Here is a 12,750-nt window from a genome sequence, read left to right on the forward strand (position 1 = left end):
CTCCCATAAATTTCCCGATTCCTATTCATTGTCCTACAAAAAATCCTCGCTAAAACTCGTTTCCTCGTCTCCCCATTATCCACCCCTCTCATTCCCCACGATATGTACACGAAATCCACCATGATATAAGCTACTCCCCGTGCCACATTCTCCCCCACCCCCCCTATATCAAGACTCAGCGCTCTCAACACTGACACCCTAGTTCCTCCTATCCTCCTGACCACATTCCCCAGCCATTCCCTCACACTCCCCAAATAATCGCAAAAGTATACCATGTGATAGGCTGTTTCCAACTCCCCACATAACCCACACCAACCCTCCTCTACCACACGTCTGTTTCTGAGGACTGATCCAGTAGGCAGAATCCCGTGTAAAAATTTAAACATGATCTCTCGCACCCTGGGCCCTAGCTTTAGTTTACCGAACAGACTCCATATAGCGCCCCATGCATACATCGGGAACAGCCCCTCAACTGGGGCCGTCTCCTCTACCCTCAATATTCGATATAAATCCCTCACCTTTAATTTGTCTGGCTCGCACACCCACAAAAGTGCCCTCAACAAAATCTCACACTCCCTCCATTCCCCACCCACATACATTCCCCTCAAAATATCATGTAACCTTTGCATGCATGTCCCCCTCTGTCCCCCTAATCTTTTCCACTCCCACCTGACGAAAATGCATTTCACCCTCCTTCCCAGGTCCAACAAACCTAAACCTCCCTTCCTCACCGGCAAAGTCACCACCTCCCTCTTCATCCATTCACATCCTGAGCCCCATAAGAACCTAAAAACACTTCTAAGGATACGAGTAATCTCAGCCCTCAGCAATGGAAAAACTGCTGCTACATACCATACCTTACTGTACAGCAATACGTTAATAACAATCGCCCGTTGCAACAATGTCAAGTGATAAGGCCGTAACATCCCCAACCGATGTTCCACCCGTTCCACCATTCTCAACGAATTCGCCTCCCTAGCCTCCCGTATGGTCGCTCTATACGAAATGCCACATATTAATAACTGCCCTACCTGCCTTTTCACCACATCACAGTCCCAATCAACTTTGTCTCTCCACTCCCCTAGCCCCATGATCTTTGTTTTCTCAACGTTTGCCGTCATGCCTGTCGCCCCTCCAAACATGCCAACCACCCCTCCCAACTCTCTCAATCTTGTTCCCTTCCGGACTAGGAGTGTCGTGTCATCCACGTAACCTACCACATGATGCCTAATCAAGCCCTCCCTCGACCCCTCCCCACCACACACTCTGGTCTCAACCAACCTGTAAAATGGATCTTGCACACATGCAAATAATAACTGTGATAGCGGGCAACCCTGCCTCAAGCCCCTATCCATGTTCACCACACCTCCCACACGTCCATTGATCTGAATTCTCGCTTTTGCCCCTTTATACAACGTTTCAACCCACCCCACAATCTCATCCCCAAAACCTTGTTTGCTAAGGATCTGTCTTAAACCCTCCCTTTCCACCTGATCATAAGCACCCTGCCAATCAATCGCCACCATACCCCCTCCTTCCTGCGTCCCCTCAAAACTCTCAACAAACCCCTTTAGAATTCCGTGCCCCATGACCATCGACCGTCCTGGAAACCCTAGTTGACCTTTTGAAACTACACGTCCCACTACACATTTTAACCTATTCCCCAAAATCTTTGCGAACAATTTATAGTCCACACACATGAGAGTAATCGCCCTGTAATCCTTAAGTGTACTCTGCCCCTTACCCTTGGGCACAAGCACTACGACCCCTGTACTTTGCTTCTCGCCCAATTCTCCCCCGTCTTTCATTCTATTGAACAGCATTACTAAAAAACCCCTTAACAGATCCCAATGTTTTAAGTAAAATTCACTTGGTAGTCCATCAATACCTGGTGCTTTGCCTCTGCACATGTCTACAAGCGCTCTCCATATCTCCCCCTCTTCAATCTCACCACCCAAAGCTTCCCTGTCCTTTCTCCCCAGAGCTACGGGCTCTACAGCACACACCCCATCAAGATCCTCCCTATTAACTCCTTTACTTTTCCAATAATGCCCATACCACGCATCCGCGAACATACTCATCACCTCCGTTGTTTTTAACACCTGCCCCTCCCTAAACCCTTTCACCTCAGTGTGCACTTCCAAATCTGCTATTGTGGTCGCTGTCCTCCTCTGCTGTTGTCTCCTCAACACACATGCCGATGGCTTGTCCCCCCAAAGCACTTCCTCCACACCCGCCTGCACCCGCACTGCATGAAATCTCTCCTCCTGCACCTCTCTTATCCTGCTCTTCAGATCATCTATTGCCTCTGTTTGGAATACCCCTCCCACTACTCCTTGCTCATGATAGTATCCTATTCTACTTTCCAAATAATTTGTTAATCCATACTTCAGTCAATTTATACGCTTCCCCTCACCCACGTAAAACCTACAAATCCTCTCCTTGGCCACACTGTCCCACCAACGTACAACATTATCAACCCTTTTTGCTTCCTCACTTAGCTTCCTCCACAGCGAAGCAAACCCCTCCTCCACTTCCTCATCCTCAAGGAGTCGCGTGTTTAATTTCCAGTAGCTTTCAAACCGTTTCACTAACGAGTCCCATGCTACCCCCACCACCACTGCCCTGTGATCTGAATAAATTGCTTCTATAATGTTAAAAGACTCCACTGAAACCCCTTGCGTTATATAGATCCTATCCAGTCTAGCTGCGTATTCCCTCCTTACATACGTATGTTGCACTTCACCTATTCCACCCCAAAATGCATCTCGTACCCCAATATCTCTACACAGGTCTCGCAACACGTTTGAAAAATATCCTGCCCCCGCTGGCATCACATCAAATCTCCGTATTATACAATTCCAATCTCCCCCAATCAATGCAACCCTGGGCAGCGCTCTCAAGAAATACACCAGATCATCCCTTACAAATGCCGATTTTACCCTCGCATCGTTCTCCGCCGGAGCATACACTCCCCCCCCCTCAAACCTTTGCAAAACAAACGGGCTTGCCTCACGAATTAAAACACCTACTCCACCTTTTAAACGTGTCGTTGGAGTTACAAAAGCCCTATATCCATCCACCTCCAGCAATTTTCCTGTTTTCAAGTTATGCTCTTGTATAAAGGCAACATCTACCTTGTAACGATACAGCAGTCCTCGCAACCATACACACTTACCACTCTTACATAAACCATTAACATTAATTGTCATACACCTTAGGCCTGCTTACGTTTTCCACCCACTTTTCCCCACCACATTTTTCCGCTGTCCAGTAGCCTCATACACACCGTCCTTGGCACTCACCCCATCCCCTCCACTCCTAACCCCTTGCTGGCGTTTCTTTTTCTCTGTGCCTCTACACATACCTTCAATCCCCGCCTTTTTCCCTGGTCTTTGTGCTAGAGTGAGGACGTCATCCGAGTCAGACGTGACAGCTGCCCGCTTCCTCGACACTTCCTCTTCCGCCATGCTAGTCTCCTGACCTTCCTCATTGTGCACCTCCACCTCTATCACCTCATTCCCCTTCTCACTACTTGGCCAAGCCGACATTACATTCCTTTCTTCAGACCCGCATGCTTCCCCTTGTCCCTGTACCTGGTCTCCCGTCGTTACCTCTGTCAAGGCTTCCTCCGATTTAGGGAACATCTCCTGCAAAACTGTCTCAAGCACTACGTCAATTTCTACGTCATTCGGTACGTCCTTGTCCGCCTCGTGCATCACATCCTCTGCAGACGCACTCAATTGCTGCACTGCACCCTCATGCTCCACCTCACGTTGCATTTCCTCCACTTCCTCACTCCACAACCGACCACGCCTACGTCCATCCTGGTGGTTCTGATTTGTCACTGTAGGTCCTCGCCTCGTAATGTCACTCCCTGGTATTCCCTGGCCAGTCCTCTGCCGCACACATTCAGCCGCTATGTGATCATAACCATCACACAGTCTACAAGTTCTACGTTGGCCAGCGTAAGTTACGAGTATTTGTGTCCTAAATTCCTCTAAGAACACATACGAAGGTATAGGTTGCCTCAGAGTCATCTTTAGGCTAAAACTACCTTCTGGATAACCCACATAAGCCCCTGCCGTCCACTTGCCTTGTTGAGCTACGTGTACAGTTCCAAACTTCCCGAACACACTACGTAGGTCAGCTTCATTTGCCTCGAAAGGCACATTACGTAACTTTACATACGTAAATTGACTCGAAACATCGACCATCTTTACCAGGATGCCCTCGTTAACCTCGATAGCAACATCCTGATATTGAGCAAGTAGATCCTCATACACGTGTGATGACAGCAGTTTCACGAACATTCGGTAGTTTCCATTTAAGGCTACACCGTAAAGGTCACAATCCTCAATCCCATATGTCTCTCGAATAATCAGAGGCAACAACGTCAACGCCGAATCTTTTTTTTTTTATTTTTTTTTATTTTTTTTTATTCACCGGTATTCTCCCGGCCCGGGTCTTTTCCAAGTAGTGGTGACCCGGCCTTGGCTCCCTATCTGGGGAGTGTCTCGAGACTTAAGTCTCCCATGGGAGGAGGTACAAGTACCTCCTCATCTTTGGGACCAAGTGTCCCCAGGCCTAGCCACATTCCCCGCCCTCACGGGGATCGTAGGGAGAAGCTAGGCCTCTGGTCTGCCATCTACCCCGCCTCAAAGGGGCTCGTGGGGATGGCAGTCTTATGAGCTGCAGATGGTAGCAAGCTCAGACTACCGAATCTTGATTAATTGTACCTCTCAGTAATTCTATGCCGACAGTGTTAATTCTGCGTCGCACCCCAACCACCATTGTGACAGCCTGGCTAGCACTTGCGCCTGTCAGAGAGGAGTAGCAAACGTCCACCCTCACCGGCAGCTGGGCGAGGAATATTCTAAAATATATTTAGTTGGGTTAGGCTACAAAATAAATTGTTCTTGTTATAACAAGGTTGGGTAAGTTTTCTAAGTTCCTTTTGGTGCAAAATTAATTTTTTTTACATCAACATTAATGAAAAAAATATATATTTAAACGTATAAGAGAAAATTTTAGGAAGGACTTAATTTTAAATGAGTTCTTGCTAATTGACCATTTTTACATATTCGGCACGGCATATATATATAATATATATATATATATATATATATATATATATATATATATATATATATATATATATATATATATATATATATATATATATAATCTTGTGACATATGGAGTCCCATAGAGAAGTAAACAGTCTTCCAGGAAGTCTGGAGAACCCTTCCTATAGTTTACCTGGGTACTAGTCTTCTACCACCTCATCTAAGTTATGCAGTATACGGATAATGTAGCTCACATGTAATAAATTATTGTTAAGTACAAAAGAAAGCCAGTTGTATGCCAAGCATTTCGTGCAAATTTATCCTAATTTTTAAAGACTACTTAAGAACTAAACAGAACATTTAGGTGGATTTTTTATATGTACAAAAAGAGAGGTAGCTAATGCGCAACGGTAAAGTTTTAATAATATGTATTAATATTTCAAATTAATTCAGTGATCTTCACTTAAGTAGGATTACTTAAGCAGTTAGCTAATATTTTACGTACAATAATAAACATAGTTTGTACTAAACGTACATTTCTAAATTTAAGATTTGTTGTCTCAAACTGATTCAATGTCTTAGTTTTGTAGGTTAGGTTAGGTAAGGTTCGTCAGGAAACAGGACAAATGTTTCCTGACGCGGGTCTTAGTCAGATGATGACCCGCCTTTGGAGATTTTGGTCATCTGACCGAGGCCTTCCGCTGGCTTACCGGTCCACCCCTTTAAAAATTATGGTCATTTATAACCAGTCTTAGTTTTGTAGAGTGACTGAACATTGATAGTGAAAATGTAGGAAGTAACTTAGTTACAGTAGAAATATAATGGGATGAGTAATTATTTTTTTATGGGAGTTGAAGGAAGACTGGAGGAAAAGGGACAGTTGGATGAGCTGATTTTGTATGACATCGCGTATTACTGGTTTAGTTACATTAGGGAGATGAGGTGCTTGTTAAGAATAACTAAATCGATTGTCAGACAGAGAACCTTTCGATGATTCAGACAATGAACTGTGGATCTTTGCGCCTTTTATGCGCACTGAGTTGTTCATAGGGCGAGTCGAACTCCGGAAATGTCGAAGTGTGCTTTGGGTTATGGCTGTTTTTTCTGTTCCAGCTACACGGAAAAGTTTCGGAGGAGGGTTTACGTTAGAGTTTTATATATATATATATATATATATATATATATATATATATATATATATATATATATATATATATATATATATATATATATATATATATATATATATAATTAGGAACAGTAGTATGAGTGCATAATTTTTACATTAAGTTCAAGCTCTTGAAAAGTGCGGGAGTGTGTTGTCTGGCACTGGAATGGGTGATGGTCAGCACAGCGGCTCTTGTTGGATTATTAATGGTTTTGGGTGATTTGGTGTTGTAGATTTTCAAACAAATATAATAGGTGAGGTAAGGGAAGCTTAGAGAGTTGTATAAGGTATCATGAAGATGCCTACTGTGCTGGAGACCTACACGTGTGTATTAAGTTTCAAGCTGCAGTCAAGGTGTACACCTAAAAAATTGGCCTCAGTGTGCTATGCAGTGGAAGAACCATTGATGAATATGTTAGGTTTGATACTGAAGCTGTTTCCAAACAGCACGTAGTCGGTTTTGTTAATATTAAGGGTAAATTTGTTGGTAGTCATACACGTAGATAGTTTTAGGAGCTCATCTTTAATAGTGGTGCTGAGAGTAGTCGAATATGAGTGGGAGAAAACGAGTATCGTGTCATCTGCGAACAGAAACAGCTCAAGGAGACGAGATGCATTGGGGAGATCTATGATGTAAATCAGAAAAACAAAGGCACAAGGACATGGCTTGAGGCACTCCTATGTTTACAGGCTGACGAAGTTACGCCGTTGGTGGAGACATACTAGTGTCTATAGCTAAGAAAAAACTTTACGTATGAAGGGTATGTTCTCTGGCCCCATAATTTTGTAGTTGAACGTGTAGTCTGTTGTGGTCCGCTGTATCGAAAACTTTGCGCAGGTCAGTGATAAGACCCAGAGAATATTCATTTTTTTCAAGTGCTACATAAAGTAGTTCAAGCGTTTCTATAATTGCACTATTCGTACTTTCTTTAGGCTTAAAACTAAACTGGCAGTTGTTGAGCGTGTTGTGAGACACTAGGTAAAGATAAACTCATTTATGGATTATTTTTTCGAAAATTTTAGATAGTAATGACAAGTTGGTTATTTGCCTATAGTTATTTACTTCTGTTGGATTTCCTTCTTTGATGATCGGGTAAAGCCTCCCCCCCCTCCCCGTTCGTCATACTCTGTTTCTCTATTTCACCTTCCTCCTCCACCCCCACCTCCCTTATTTGCCTCCGTCTTTGCCTAACTCTCCTCCCTCTCTCTCCATCATTCTCTCCATCAGTGAGTTTTAGGTACAGATACACATGAATACAATTATCATACAATTATCGTGTCCATATCACACGGTGTAAAAACTATGCACATAAAGGGCCCCAAAATATGGAATTCATTACCAGAAGATATTAAAGTAACCCAGTCTGAAAATCAATTCAAGACTTCTCAAAAGCCACTTAATCATCCTAGACTAAATGCTAAACACTCAGTACACACTTACTCCTCAATTACTGGGAGCGCTTGAGGTTTCTAAACCTGTATTCCCTGGAACGCAGGAGGGAGAGATACATGATTATATACACCTGGAAAATCCTAGAGGGACTAGTACCGAACTTGCACACGAAAATCACTCACTACGAAAGCAAAAGACTTGGCAGACGATGCACCATCCCCCCAATGAAAAGCAGGGGTGTCACTAGCACGTTAAGAGACCATACAATAAGTGTCAGGGGCCCGAGACTGTTCAACTGCCTCCCAGCACACATAAGGGGGATTACCAACAGACCCCTGGCAGTCTTCAAGCTGGCACTGGACAAGCACCTAAAGTCAGTTCCTGATCAGCCGGGCTGTGGCTCGTACGTTGGTTTGCGTGCAGCCAGCAGCAACAGCCTGGTTGATCAGGGGCTGATCCACCAGGAGGCCTGGTCACAGACCGGGCCGCGGGGGCGTTGACCCCCGAAACTCTCTCCAGGTAAACTCCAGGTATGTACTCCCACATCATAACTGAAACAATCACTTTGAACCTTTTATCCATTGTTAACAGGAATATAACTGAATCATTTTCACAAAAAGCATTTTCGAATAAGGGCCGGATCACCGCATAGGCAAACTAGGCATTTGCCTAGGGCCCCATGCATTTGGGGGCCCCGTGATCCAAGGGGTTCAGGGGCTCATCCAAGACTGCGCACATGGTACAAGTGCAAAGGGGTCCCTACCTAAAAAGTTCAAGTGTTTGGAGAGTAAAATTGATTTTTAAAAATTAATCAAAACAAAAATAAATAATGAAATAAAATAAAAATAAATAAACCTAACCATAGATGGCAACACTCAACACGCCTTTGTTTACATCAGAACAGCTGTGTTTTCCCGCTAATGGGTGATTATGGGAGATTCCTCTCCAATTTTCAGACCATTGAGTCTGATCTAACAAGAAATATTGATTTTTAGAATATAATTGATGATTTTGCCAATATGAAATCCAGAAAAAAGTTTATTTAAGAAGTGCCTGTGAATATAAACAATTCTTTACTTTCTTGAGTTTATATGATTTGATAGTCTTATGCATGATGCAATAATAACAATAATGGTCAGTGATTTATAAAGGGAATAATAGTGCTGTAGTGGTTATGCTGAATATAATAGGTACATGATGTCACTACTTTAATAGCCTAATCTAGTAATACTATGCTGTCTTGAGTTTATTCTCTTTAAAATGCATGATTTAACAAGATAGTTATAATGGCTGTTGGTAAATGGTTTTGGTTGTCTTGATGTACTTTCCCTATTAAATTTAATCTAAATAGCCAGAATGTATTTAATTAGACCTTAATAATTAGACCTTAAACAGGCTCACACCGACCCCCCACCCCCCACCCCCAAGCTGGAAGGGGTCGCTTCGCTTACCCATAACTCAAAGGGGCCCCGCCAATCTGAATAGCCTAGGGCCCAGAGACTTCTTAATCCGGCCCTGTTTCGAATATAAATATATCCTTGTATTACACAAATTTTTATTAATTTATAATTAATATTCTACTGTACAGTTGCCGTCTAGTTGAATCCTCTCTAATACACAACTTTCCTTGTATGAATCTTAGCCCTGGCTTCGTCTCTGTAGATGCCTTTCTCTCCCACTACATCGTAAAATGCTCCAAACTTCAGAACACCCGTGACAACCTGACTCCTCATTTTTTTTCTTCTCCCTCTTCCCCTTTCCTCTTTCTCCTCTGGGTAAGATAAGATAAGATAAGATTTCGTTCGGATTTTTAACCCCGGAGGGTTAGCCACCCAGGATAACCCAAGAAAGTCAGTGCATCATAGAGGACTGTCTAACTTATTTCCATTGGGGTCCTTAATCTTGTCCCCCAGGATGCGACCCACACCAGTCGACTAACACCCAGGTACCTATTTGCTGCAGGGTGAACAGGACAACAGGTGTAAGGAAACGTGTCGAAATGTTTCCACCCGCCGGGAATCGAACCCGGGCCCTCCGTGTGTGAAGCGGGAGCTTTAGCCACCAGGCCACCGGGTTGTCTTTCTCTCTTCTGTCTCGTGTTTCTGTTCCTTCATTTATTTCACCACTTCCCCTTTCATGCACCTCTGTGTGCTTGCTCTCCCTCTGTGGGCACCTAGCTCTCTTGCAGTGCTCCCTTTCCTTTGTATTTGACTGGCTTGTCCTCCTTATTCCCCACTTTTACCACTACCACTACTACTACCTCTTCTACTACTACTACTACTGATGAAATTAAGACATGTGCGGCGTCTGGGTGTCTTTGTTGTGGACGTTTCGCCATCCAGTGGCTGGCTGGATGGCGAAACGTCTACGATAGGCATGCCCGGGTGTTGCGCATGTGTCTTAATTTCATCTTGTCGGTATTATATACCATTCTTGTACTACTACTACTACTACTACCACCTCCTCTTCCTGCCTATATATAGCCGTCCTGCTCCACTTCTGCTTAGTGTGACTTTGTAAATGGCCCAAGTTGGACCGAAACGTCGTCGTAAGCTTCTCTCTTTTATGTGCGGGTTATTTGTGTATAGTGTTAAGTAGACTAAGCCAATAATGTTAAGTTGGCCCATAATACCTAGGCATAATAGAGGCTCTCTTTGCATTGCAACCCACTATTGTAAATACAAAATCTCAATGTACTGTTTGCAAAGACATTAAATAAATAAATAAATAAATAAAATAAATAAATAGCAAAATTATAGTAGTCTGTGATACTTTTAACAAAGCTCATTTTCTTTGAAAGGAATGTCTTGTCCATTTTTTATGGCTGCAATGACCGCTAACTGCATCACTCTCTTCCATCAAACTAAGTTTTTTTTTTATTTATTTATTTAGTAAGTGGAAATTTATTTGGTCCCTAAAGTTCCACAGGACAGATCCAGCATGGCCGTACGGGACGGCTGAGCTGGGCGGCCCTTAAAACCCTCCCAAACAAACAGCATTCTCTCTGGTCGGCGATGGATTCTTGGTAGGCATGTATTTAATTTATAGATTTACTCTTCAGGGAAGGAGTAGGTAGTTTTACTGGTAGTACACTAATATTAGGATTACTGAGACAACTGTAGATAATAATAATGTAGACCTAAGACCTTAACATAGGTAGTAATAGGCTGATAATGTAGGCAAACACTAGGATAAGTTAGCTAGGGAGAACTGGCAGCCCTAGCTTGAATGACGAGGCGCGGGTCACAAAGACAGAATAGCGTCCTTCTTAAGACAGACACCAACTGGACAACACGTGCCGTGATCAGCAGACGGCGCCCCCCACGTGTCTTCACATCTGAGACCTGGGGAAATCTGGTAGAGGCACCTCGATGTACAGTAGATGACCTCCTCCATCAGGCCCATACAGTAAGACAAGACCTTCACCTTTATCTCGTAGATTACTGGCCAGTGTCTTGGGAGATTGTGAGTGAGTGAGTTTACTGTGGGCCCGGTTGCAACAGGCAGAGCATGCCCAGTAAGTACCAGTGTCTCAGAGCAGTCTGGAAGCTAGTGTCTGAGTCTGCATAGTTATACTAGGGGATACATACCCTCTTGGATATAGGAATTTCTGAGGTGCAGGCAGGACACTAATTACGATTGAATATTGCAGGAATTAAGGCTCCCGGTTGCACGTGGTTTCTGAGGGGAAGTCCAAAGGGGCTAAAGCTAGGCTTAGGAAGTTGAAGATCAGGATATATGCTGCAACACCAAGTAAGTTAGTCCTTTATACGTGCATGCAGGTGAGTTTTCTTGTAATAACAATCATTTGTGAAAATCTGTCCTATAAGCCACTTGTGAGGCTGAGGTACCCAACTCAGAGCTCGGTGTCAACAGAGTTTGCCACGGTAGGCGACTCACTTGGAGGCAGCCCACACAAAATTTTCACAAAAGTGGTCCTTCGAGAACCGTGATGTGGAATAGCTTGGTTAAGCTATCATAGCTAGGCCACAGTTAGGAACCAGTTTAACAGAGTTAGGTTAAGCTATCATAGCTAGGCCACAGTTAGGAACCAGTTTAACAAAGTTAGGTTAAGTTAGCACACCTAGGTCAAAGTTACACAGAGGCTAGGCCAAGCTGACTATAGACAGAAGTTGTTATTTGCAGTAATTTACAGGCAGGCCAGGTAGGCTAGAGAAGCTTGTGAATTTAATTATTTACAGTGATTACAAGTAATCCAGAGTAGGAGACTTGTGTGTTAATTATTTAAAGTAGATTTGCAAGGTAGCCACAGTTAGGCTAGGCTTGTGCAATATTTACAAAAGTTATAGTAGCTAGGACAGATTTAACCTAGTTATTATTTACAGGGAGTTATAAAGCCAGGTTTAAGCTCTAGCACACTAGCTAGGTTAGGATTTACCTTATCCAACCATCCACGCTAGACAGAGTAAACTGGGCAGTTAGGCCAAGCTATTTACATACATTATTCATTTACTGTTTCACAAGTTGAATTGTTGAATTTACTTGTGTGAATTAAGTGATTTTTTAATTTGTATACTGCATTTTTATTGTGTGATTTTCATTGTCTTTGATTCATTTTAATGTGGGATTTGTGAATTGTACCTGAGACTAGGTTAAGTCCTGTAATTATTTGCTTACATTGTACAGGAAATTGCTTGGTTAAGCTTTCACATCGATACACATTTTGATTGGGATTTGAGAGCTAATAGTGTACATTTTTTATTCAGAGTAGAGTCAATATAATAAAGGGAGTTGTCAAGCTTGTTGAGAAGCCTTGAGACTCGTTCATTCTTGCCTAATACCATTCGTGCTGTGGGGTGGGCTAATTGAAGTACAAATTAGTACCGTGATCTTAACTAAACCGCAACTATGGTAGGTGAAGATGTAGTACCAGCTGTCCCAGCTCTAAGTCAATTAAAGCAGTCTATGGGAGCCTATAAGGGGCGCCTGAGCAAAGCATGTGAGGAGTGTCGTACGGTCAGGCAAGATCCAGACGTAGACTGGGAGGAACTAGAGAGTTGCCTGAAACCTTTGGAGCAAAGACTGGAGGCCTTTGAGAGATCATTTATCCTTTATGAGACAGAGGCCTATACTACAGGTGAGTCTGAATATACAGTCGA

The sequence above is a fragment of the Cherax quadricarinatus genome, chromosome 13 (assembly GCF_038502225.1).
Source record: "Cherax quadricarinatus isolate ZL_2023a chromosome 13, ASM3850222v1, whole genome shotgun sequence".
NCBI lineage: Eukaryota > Metazoa > Arthropoda > Malacostraca > Decapoda > Parastacidae > Cherax > Cherax quadricarinatus.